The sequence below is a fragment of the Haemaphysalis longicornis genome, unplaced genomic scaffold (genome assembly GCF_048455015.1).
Source record: "Haemaphysalis longicornis isolate Haplotype H1 unplaced genomic scaffold, Haemaphysalis longicornis Haplotype H1 scaffold_11, whole genome shotgun sequence".
Lineage (NCBI taxonomy): Eukaryota > Metazoa > Arthropoda > Arachnida > Ixodida > Ixodidae > Haemaphysalis > Haemaphysalis longicornis.
Genome location: NW_027526214.1, coordinates 93,493,260 through 93,504,547, shown reverse-complemented (window position 1 = coordinate 93,504,547; position 11,288 = coordinate 93,493,260).

The following is an 11,288-nucleotide window of genomic DNA, read 5'->3' as shown; positions in this document are numbered from 1 at the left end:
TATTTGTACCGCAAATCGCGATTGTTGTTTTAGTTGAGTCCCTATGGCGACTGATTATTCTTCTAACAATTGGCACATCATCAGTATTTTGAGCATAAGCGAAAAACTCCCAGAGACCCTGCCATAGATTCATCACCCAAATACAGCTTCCACGCCTCTCACTGTTGGTCAGAGGTGTGAAAGATGATCGGTGGAAGTGGAGGGGTAGATGATGTTCCGTGGCTCACATCTCTAGCTAGTTCGCACTTCCCCTACATACGCTCAATCCGCCGCTTGTCTTTTGTTGACTCTTCGGCATTAGTTTGGTAGAACGATACCGGATCCCGTGGGCTTACTGTGGAGCCAGTTGCTCGATTACACCGTGCTGCACCCGCGGATGTGCAAAAGAGGTACCGTGGTGTACGCTTAACAACTAGTGATTACGCTTCTGCTGGGGCTTTGCCGCAAGGAGAGCATGTTACTCCCTCTAAGCTGTGCGCCACACAAAAAGTGATCATGATCTGGAATAACTACCAATATTTTTTTTTATTATTCAGATTTGGTTTGTGAAAAATATAGAGGGAAAAAATCTCTGACATCAGTCTGACAAGGCCCCCGACCTTGGTAAGATAGCAACGTGGCAGTTAACAATGCTTTGATTCTGTTAGCAATATTGTACAGAAATTTGATATGCACAGTTCGTTGAGACAAACATTATACAATGCGGGGACAACTAATAATAGTGATACAAATCATAGGCACCAAAGAGAGAACCAAACTATATGAAAACGTATTTTAAAATTTCGACGCACAGCAGGCAACCTTGTTGCATTGCGGCTTCTTTTAAAAGCGTGAAGAAAGTGTTCGCGGAATAAGTTTAACTAACGCCGCACAGTATAGATTTGAGGGACTGTTGTCGTTGTACATTCATTGTGTTAATAGAATCCAAGGTTTGTTATGTCGTATTTTCCCTGGATGCAATTCTGTGATCAGTTGGAAATACATATTGTGAAGTTATTCCTGCACGTGGTTATGGTTTCTGTGTCAGTAAAAGTTTGTAGTTGTACACACCAAAGTTGGAAGAATGCTGCATCTTGGAAAAGATCGCAGGTAGAGAAAAACTAAAAAAATGAACAATCGAATGCTTTTTTTATAACATTTGCATTGTTACTGAGTCCGCATGTACCATACTGTGCAGCAAACAACGCTGCAATATTACGTAACAATATTCGTTTTCGACGGTACACGCGCGATGAGGCGCGGCGTTGTGGAGGCCATCGAAATATTTTGACCCCAATGGGTTTTGAACATTTGTCGAAATCTCAAACAAACGGGAATTTTCTGTTCAACTTACTGTGGCTATTCTGTATATTATTGTTCCAGCTAAAGAACTCGAGAACAAAACCTTACAGCGGGTTGGCAAATTTTGTTTTTCCCAACTTCGACTACTGTTTTACATTCATTTTTAAACCTATCTTTCCACTCCAGCACTCTTGCGCAGCCCACAGCCGCCACACCCCGGACCCCACGTCGTTCCTACGCCGCCAGTGGAGGAGGAAGTGCCAGTAGGCCACCATCCTCGATTTCCCACCAGCGCACAGCTCTTGTACGAAGGCCAGGCATTGTCTCACGCACTCACCACTACCTCGTTATTCGCTTGGAACAATCCCTGTGTTATTTGGTGCGAGTGCTGAGTGACCTGATCTGTCCAACCTGTGTGGGCCCATGATCGAATTCTAATAATGTAACAGTTTCCAAGTCCCGCAAATATTTTATTCGAAACAATATTTTAGCTATACTTGGTTGAATATTTTGTAAATAATGGGTAATTCTTATTTGTTCGGACAGTTTGGAGATGGGGCGGTGTTCATACATGGGTTTATATGACGCTCTGACACGCATATGAAGTTTTGGGGTCCTACCTACATGCAAGCGAAACACTCCTGAAACCACAAACAACAGAAAAGTGGGCCTTCCTCGGCGTTGGACGAGGATCGGGACAAAGTAAATAAAAGTACATCAATATGATGCACCATGGTCATCCCTATCGTCAGCGTCGTCGTTGCCTCTGTCAGTGCGTGCGTCATCGACCAGTTTTAAACATACTCCTCCCAAATAAAGCAAGTGTCAACAATCTTCATGTCCCGGTTTCACTTCACCGCAGCTTATCGGTATGTTAATAGCCGTAGTTTTATGAAGGACGCGTTGATACTGAAGGGTTGAGTACGGGGGTCACTACTGTAGGCGCTCGTGCGACTAGTTTAAAGAGCAGCACCGCTACACGACGAGTTTTAAGCATGACGGTTTCCGTAAATATTGTGGGCACTTAGTTGCTACTTTTCTTAGCAGCGACGCAGTTTTTGGCTGGGGATTTCCTGGGAGGAAATATGACACCATCGTCGCAGGCATGTGTAGAGGGCATGGTTTAGTGAGGAAGAGTTCGAGCGCCAAGCCCATGTACAACTCAAAGAAACTCTGCAAATCTTTCTTTTATCATTTTCGTCATTTCAATGCTTGAAGAACGCAAACAGAGCGCACATTAGGTAGTTTGAATAGGTTTCGCAAAATCACTCAGCCGAAAGTTCTCCTTGGTACACTTAAAATGAAAACATTACTTAAATTTTTCCCCGTATTCTTATCTTGGTGTCCTTGGAGAGCTCGATTTACGTACCTACTGGACTGTGCGGCTATTCACCGGTTTCATTTATGTTGCAGGGATACAGACATTTGATAGCTACATCGTGGCCTCCGCGATCGGCTACCGGCGGTGCGCCGCCGGCAGCAAATCGCGGAGGCCACGTCACATCAAAGAAAACAGAAGAAAGCAAACTTTATATTGCTGCTCTCAACTGGCCACAAAGCTGTCGCTTAGCTACCAGACTCAAAGGAAAGAACTAAGACGTGTATGAAAAGTTTGCAAACTTGCTCTAAAGGGACACTGAAGTGACTCGTAAACACTGAACTTACTTCCGCAAATCCTTCGACCACTATGGGTGCGTATCTGCACCTATTTAGTGGACAAATCAATTCAAAAGGGTTGTGAATATTGTCCTACAAGGCTCTGCTTGACGGCCGCCGCTGTACGGATGAGCTGATTTGGTCTGGGTAATTCAGTAAAACGATCAGACCACCGGTGAATAACAAAAAAACAAAATAACAAAAAAACAAAAAAAAAACATGATGGCGTCAGCATAAATACGTTTACTGGCCATATTGTCCGAAATTGCACTGTTAATTCTCGTTTAAGCGGGTAATAGGAACAGTAAAAAATGTACGATTTCCTAACTTGAATTATTTGCAATCGACAAGAAGTTAATCGTTTGCAACAAATTTTATTTATTGCGTAATATTTTATACCAACGAAGAACATTTTAAACCTTCGAAATTTCACTCGCAATGAGGGACGAAATGTTACCGCACCGAGAACTTTAAATACGTGTTTCCTTTCCAATGTTCCCGAGGAATTCTCCTATTCCTATTACGGTATAGAATGGGCATACATGAATAGTACCAGTCTATGAGTACATGAAGTTTTGTTATGGAAGCTCGCTGCAGGTAATTTTTTTGCCATTTCAGCAGGATTCCGGCTGATCATGCCACGCGCTTTTCTAAACGTTTCCCTCCGATGAACTCATTTTCATCCTAGATAGTCGAAGGTGCATGACCCACCGAATAATAGGCCTTCTCAGTCGTATCCGTAATGTGTTACTCTTACTTCGGCGATGTACATTAGATAGTCACTGCTTTTAACAGCGAAGTTGTTCAGCAAGTCAGTCCTTTGCGTTCTCGCGCTATAATTCCATGAAAGGCCAAAAGCGAATACAATAAAATATGGCTTTAGGGCACTATCAACGCTCTCGGAGGGAGGCCACAGTCGTGGATTTCCTAAAGAAAGGGAAACTGGCAGGATAGATCTGACAAGCTGCATGTGTGAGCTCTTCGAGAAGATAATAAACAGGAGACTCGTGCACTTCTTTGAGTGAATTGGTTTACTCGAGAGCGGCCAGGCAGGCATCAGGGCGGGGCGACCTACCAACGATGAACTCGTTGCATTAGAGTTAATATATCAAAGAGATGCTTTCCTCCAGAAGCAGTGCTTTATAACAGTATTCTTCGACCTTAAAAAGGCGTATCATACGGCTTGGTGGTATGGTATCCCCAATGATACGAAGTCATTTAGCATGTCGGGTAACATGCTGAACACGCTAGCCAGTGATGCCTCAAAGAACATTTCGAGTGGAAGTTGGAACTGGAGTCTCTAGGGTTGACTTGCAGAGAAATGGTGTACCAAAAAGTTCAGTTTTGAGCTGCACCCCTTTTATTGTGAAAATTGTTTTGCAGAGGAAGGTGCTGCCCCATCGATTTCCTGTTTCATCTGTGTAGAAGGCGTTTAGCTCTCCTTTAAATCCTGTAACTTATTTGTCTGTGAGAGGCCCGTCCAGCTTGGTTTTATGGTTTTATATGGTTTTATATTTATATTTGGTTTTATATTTATTCCAGCAATGGTTTTATATTTATTCCAGGAAAGTGCACTTGTGTTTTGTTTTCCAAGAGGTGTGGATCTTCCCAGATCCAGACATTCATCTCAACGGTGCATCGACTCCTGTCACAAAGAAACACAAGTTTTTAAGGTATAATCTTTGAGGCAAAGTGCACCTTCATACCCTGGAACCGACACATCGATGGATCAGCCGGTCACGCAATTTTTGCTGTTCATGCAGGCTATCTGCGTTGCAACGTCGGAGCACCCACGTATCTACCGTCAAGGGAACCAGGATTATTCAAGTTTCAGCGTTGAATCTACCAACGACCGAGGATGCATGAAGACCTCCGCCACCGCTGATTTTAGTCAGTGCCCAATACCAGTCTGCAAAGAGTTTGATGATCGGGAGGCGGCCTGTTGCGACTACACCGTACATAAGGAAACAAGCGCTCGACGACAAAGTGGGCGTGGTACCGGAACATCAGTGGATGAGCCGGTCCCGCAATTTTCGCTGTTTATGCAGGCTTTCTGCGTTGCATCGTCGGAGCACCCACTTATCTACCGTCAAGAAACCAGGATTCTTCAAGTTTCAGCGTTGAATCTACCAACGACCGAGGATGGATCAAGACCTGCGCAGCCGCTCAGTTTAGTCAGTGCCTAATAGCAGTCTGCAAAGAATGTCATGATCGGGAGGCGGCCTGTTGCGACTCCACCGTACATAAGGGAGCAATGGCACGACGACAAACTGGGCGTGGAACATAAATGGATGAGCCGGTCACGCAATTTTCGCTGTTCATGCAGGCTATCTGCGTTGCAACGTCACAACATTCACTTATCTACCGTCAAGGGATGCAGGATTCTTCAAGTTTCAGCGTTAAATCTACCAACGACTGAGGATGGATGAAAACCGGGCAAGCCGCTGATTTTATTCAGTGCCCAATACCAGTCTGCAAACAGTGGTATGATCCGGAGGCAGCCTGTTGTGACTACAGCGTACATTAGGGAGGAAGCGCAATACGACAAACTGGGCGTGGGACCGGCAAATCGATGGATCAGCCGGTCACTCAATTTTTTCTGTTCATGCAGGCTATCCGCGTTGCAATGTCGGAGCACGCACTTATCTACGTCAAGGGAACAAGGATTTTTCAAGTTTCAGCGTGGAATCTACCTACGACCGAGGATGGATGAAGACCTGCGCAGCCGCTGAGTTTAGTCAGTGCCCAATACGAGTCTGCAAACAGTAGGACGATTCGGAAGCGGCCTGTTGCGACCACACCGTACATAAGCGAGCAAGCGCCCGACGATAAACTGTGCGTGGAACCGGCTCATCTATTCACGCAATGTTCGCGGTTCACGCAGGGTATCTGCGTGTCAAATTCGGACACCCACTTATCTACCGTCAAAGGAACCAGGAGTCTTTAAGTTTCAGCGTTGAATCCACCAACGACTCAGGATGGATGTACACCTGCGCAGCCGCTGAGTTGAGACTGCGCCCAATACCAGTCTGCAAATAGTGTGATGATCCGGAGGCGGCCTGTTGCGGCTACACCGTACATAAGGGAGCAAGCGCCCGACGACAAACTGGGCGTGGAACCGGCACATCAATGGATGAGCCGGCCACGCACTTTTCGCTGTTCATGCAGGCAGTCTGCGTTGCGACGTCGGAGCACCCACTTATATACAGTCAAGGGAACCAGGATTCTTCAAGTTTCGGCGTTGAATCTACCAACAACCGAGGATGCATGAAGACCTCCACCGCCGCTGATTTTAGTCAGTGCCCAATACCAGTCTGCAAACAGTAGAATGATCCGGAGGCGGCCTGTTGCGACTACACCATATTTTTTTAGATACCCTAAGGGCCGAAAAAGCATTGCATAGGGGATGATTGCACATACACCAAAAAATTGCATACAAGTCACATGTGTCAAATGATTGCAGGGTGAAAAGCCAGTACAAAACATAAATGGCGTACAAGAGAAAAGTACTAGAGAATTGTACAAGAGAATATGGATACAGAACTAGTGGGGATGTTCATTTTCTAAAAACGCTAACAGAGCACTCTGGAACGAGGACAGCTCGGTTAGGTTTGCCACAATGGCACGCAACAGATTCCACTCGGTAATACTAAGCGGTAATGGTGAATTTTGGTATTTGTTAGTTTTCGCGAATATGGGCCTGACATTATGCGCATGATCGATGCGGGCTGATACGTAAGTTGCTGGATGAACATGACTGCTTGAAGGCAATAAATCGTTGTTACATAAGGAAGCAACCGCAAGACGATAAACTGATTGTGGAACCGCCAGATCGCTGGATCAGCCGGTCAAGCAATTTTTGCTGTTCATGCCGGCTATCTGCGTTGAAATGTCAGAGCACCCACTTATCTATCGTCAAGGTAACCAGGATTCTTCAAGTTTCAGCGTTGAATCTACCAACGACTGAGGATAGTTGAAGACCTGCGCAGCCGCTGAGTTTAGTCAGTGCCCAATACCAGGCTGCAAAGAGTGGGATGATCCGGTGGCGGCCTGTTGTGAGTACACCGTACATAAGGGAGCAAGCGCCCGACGACAAACTGGGCGTGGAACCGGCACATCAATGAAAGAGCCGGTCACGCAATTTTCGCTGTTCATGCAGGCTATCTGCGTTGCAACGTTGGAGCACCCACTTATCTACCGTCAAGGGAACCAGGATTCTTCAAGTTTCAGCGTTGAATCTACCAACGACTCAGGATGGATGAAGACCTGCGCAGCCGCTCAGTTTAGTCAGTGCCAATACCGGTCTGCAAACAGTGGGATAATCCGGAAGCGGCCTGTTGCGAGTACACCGTACATAAGGGAGCAAGCGCAAGACGACAAACTGGGCGTGGACCGGCAAGTCGATGGATCAGCCGGTTACTCAATTTTTGCTGTTCATGCAGGCTATCTGCGTTGCAACGTCGGAGCACCCACTTATCTGCCGTCAAGGGAACCAGGATTCTTCAAGTTTCAGCGTGGAATCTACCAACAACTGAGGATGGATGAAGACCTGCGCAGCCGCTGCTTTTTTTAAGTGCCTAATACCAGTCTGCAAACAGTGGGATGATCCAGAGGCGGCCTGTTGCGAGTAAACAGTACATAAGGGAGCAAGCGCCAGACGACAAAACGGGCGTGGAAACAGCAAATCGATGGATCAGCCTGTCACGCAATTTTTGCTGTTCATGCAGGCAATCTGCGTTGCAACGTCGGAGCACCAACTTATCTACAGTCTAGGAAACCAGGATTCTTCAAGTTTGGGCGTTCAGTCTACCAACGACCGAGGATGGATGAAGACCTATGCAGCCGCTGATTTTAGTCAGTGCCCAATATCAGTCTGCAAACAGTGGGATGATCTGAAGGCTGCCTGTTGCGACTACACCGTGTATAAGGAAGCAAGCGCCCGACGACAAACTGGGCGTGGGACCGGAACATCAATGGTTAAGCCGGTCACACAATTTTCGCGGTTCATGCAGGATATCTGCGTTGCAACGTCGGAGCACCCACTTATCTACCGTCACGGGAACCAGGATTCTTCAACTTTCAGCGTTGAATCTACCAACTACCAAGGATGGATGAAGACCTGCGCAGCCGCTGAGTTTAGTCAGTGCCCAATACGAGTCTGCAAACAGTAGGATGATCCGGAAGCGGCCTGTTGCGACCACACCGTACGTAAGCGAGCAAGCGCCCGACGATAAACTGTGCGTGGAACCGGCACATCAATAGATGAGCCGGTCACGCAATTTTCGCGGTTCACGCAGGGTATCTGCGTTGCAACGTCGGACACCCACTTATCTACCGTCAAGGGAACCAGGAGTCTTCAAGTTTCAGCGTTGAATCCACCAACGACTGAGGATGGATGTACACCTGCGCAGCCGCTGAGTTGAGACTGCGCCCAATACCAGTCTGCAAATTGTGTGATGATCGGGAGGCGGCGTATTGCGACTACACCGTACATAAGGGAGCAAGCGCCCGACGACAAACTGGGCGTGGAATCGGCACATCAATGGATGAGCCGGCCACGCACTTTTCGCTGTCCATGCAGGCAGTCTGCGTTGCAACGTCTGAGCACCCACTTATCTACAGTCAAGGGAACCAGGATTCTTCAAGTTTCGGCGTTGAATCTACCAACGACCGAGGATGCATGCAGACCTCCACGCCCGCTGATTTTAGTCAGTGCCCAATACCAGTCTGCAAACAGTGGAATGATCCGGAGGCGGCCTGTTGCGACTACACTATATTTTTTTTAGATACCCTCAGGGCCGAAAAAGCATTACATAGGGGATGATTGCACATACACCAAAAAATTGCTTACAAGGCACATGTGTCAAATGATTGCAGGATGAAAAGCCAGTACAAAACATAAATGGCGTACAAGAGAAAAGTACTAGAGAATTGTACAAGAGAATATGGTTACAGAACTAGAGGGGATGTTCATTTTCTAAAAACGCTAACAGAGCACTCTGGAACGAGGACAGCTCGGTTAGGTTTGCCACAATGGCTGGCAACAGATTCCACTCGGCAATACTAAGCAGTAATGGTGAATTTTGGTATTTGTTAGTTTTCGCGAATATGAGCCTAACTTTCTGCGCATGATCGATGCGTGCTGATACGTAAGTTGCTGGATGAACATGACTGCTTGAAGGCAATAAATCGTTGTTACATAAGGAAGCAACCGCAAGACGATAAACTGGGTGTGGAACGGGCATATCGCTGGATCAGCCGGTCAAGCAATTTTTGCTCGTCATGCCGGCTATCTGCGTTGAAATGTCAGAGCACCCGGTTATCTATCGTCAAGGTAACCAGGATTCTTCAAGTTTCAGCGTTGAATCTATTAACGACTGAGGATATTTGAAGACCTGCGCAGCCGCTGAGTTTAGTCAGTGCCCAATACCAGTCTTCAAAGAGTGGGATGATCCGGTGGCGGCCTGTTGCGAGTACACCGTACATAAGGGAGCAAGCGCCCGACGACAAACTGGGCGTGGAACCGGCACATCAATGAATGAGCCGGTCACGCAATTTTCGCTGTTCATGCAGGCTATCTGCGTTGCAACGTCGGAGCACCCACTTATCTACCGTCAAGGGAACCAGGATTCTTCAAGTTTCAACGTTGAATCTACCAACGACTGAGGATAGATGAAGACCTGCGCAGCCGCTCAGTTTAGTCAGTGCCCAATACCGGTCTGCAAACAGTGGGATAATCCGGAAGCGGCCTGTTGCGAGTACACCGTACATAAGGGAGCAAGCGCCGGACGACAAACTGGGCGTGGAACCGCACATCAATGGATGAGCCGGTCACACAATTTTCGCTGTTCATGCAGGCTATCTGCGTTGCAACGTCCGAGCACCCACTTATCTACCGTCAAGGGAAGCAGGATTCTTCAAGTTTCTGCGTTGAATCTACCAGCGACTGAGGATGAATGAAGACCTGCGGAGCCGCTGATTTTCGTCAGTACCTAATACCGGTCTACAAACAGTAGGATGGTCCGGAGGCGGCCTGTTGCGAGTACACCGTACACAAGGGAGCAAGCGCCAGACGACAAACTGGGCGTGGAATCGGCAAATCGATGAATCAGCCAGCTACGCAATTTTTGCTGTTCATGCAGGCTATCTTTTTTGCAACGTCAGAGCAGCCACTTATATACCATCAAGGAAACCAGGATTCTTCAAGTTTCTGCGTTGAATCTACCAACGACCGAGGATGGATGAAGACCTGCGCAGCCGCTGAGTTTACGCAGCCGCTGCTGATACGTAAGTTGCTGGATGAACATGACTGCTTGAAGGCAATAAATCGTTGTTACATAAGGAAGCAACCGCAAGACGATAAACTGGGTGTGGAACCGGCAGATCGCTGGATCAGCCGGTCAAGCAATTTTTGCTCGTCATGCCGGCTATCTGCGTTGAAATGTCAGAGCACCCGCTTATCTATCGTCAAGGTAACCAGGATTCTTCAAGTTTCAGCGTTGAATCTATTAACGACTGAGGATAGTTGAAGACCTGCGCAGCCGCTGAGTTTAGTCAGTGCCCAATACCAGTCTGGAAAGAGCAAGCGCCAGACGACAAACTTGGCGTGGAACCGGCCCATCGATGGATCAGCCGGTCACGCAATTTTTTCTGTTCATGCAAATTTGTCACTTACCACACAACAAGTTCGTTCGTTTCCTTTTGCCGGTTCCACGCCAAGTGTTGTATGACTGTGTAAGATCACACTTTTTTGTACATCGTCGCACAAAACGGCGGTTCCTGTTGATGAGGCGATGGAGTTTTTACTTACTTTTGTCCTTGTTTTGCGGAGATATTGAAATGAACCCTGGGCCTGATGAGGCAGCACTGCAGAAAATTTAGGACAGGCAAACTGAAATTAAGGAACAAGTTAATAGCATTGAAAGAAACCAAACAGCACAAAAAGCTGCTGTAGAAACCTTGACGAAGTGCATGTCCTTGGAAGCAGCAGTTCCAGGATTCCCGAAAGTAGAAGCAGCAGTTGATGTATGTAAAAAGCTGTGCGACCATGATGAACGCAGTAGGCAGTCTCTGCTGTGAAAGGAAGACGACCTGCATAATCGCAGTAGATGATGTAATCTTATTTTATACAGAATTGAAGTCAGTGATAGCCGGCAACCGGGGTCTGAGTCGGAAACACGTCAAAAACATATGCACTACCATGTTCGAAATCACACCACAGTCCATCGAAAGAGCGCATAGAATCGGCAAATTTATGCCGGGAAAAATTCGGCCTGTGATTAGAAACCTTGCATCTTACAAAGAAAAACAAGAGCTTTTCATAAGTGCAAAGAATCTGAAAGAAACTGATA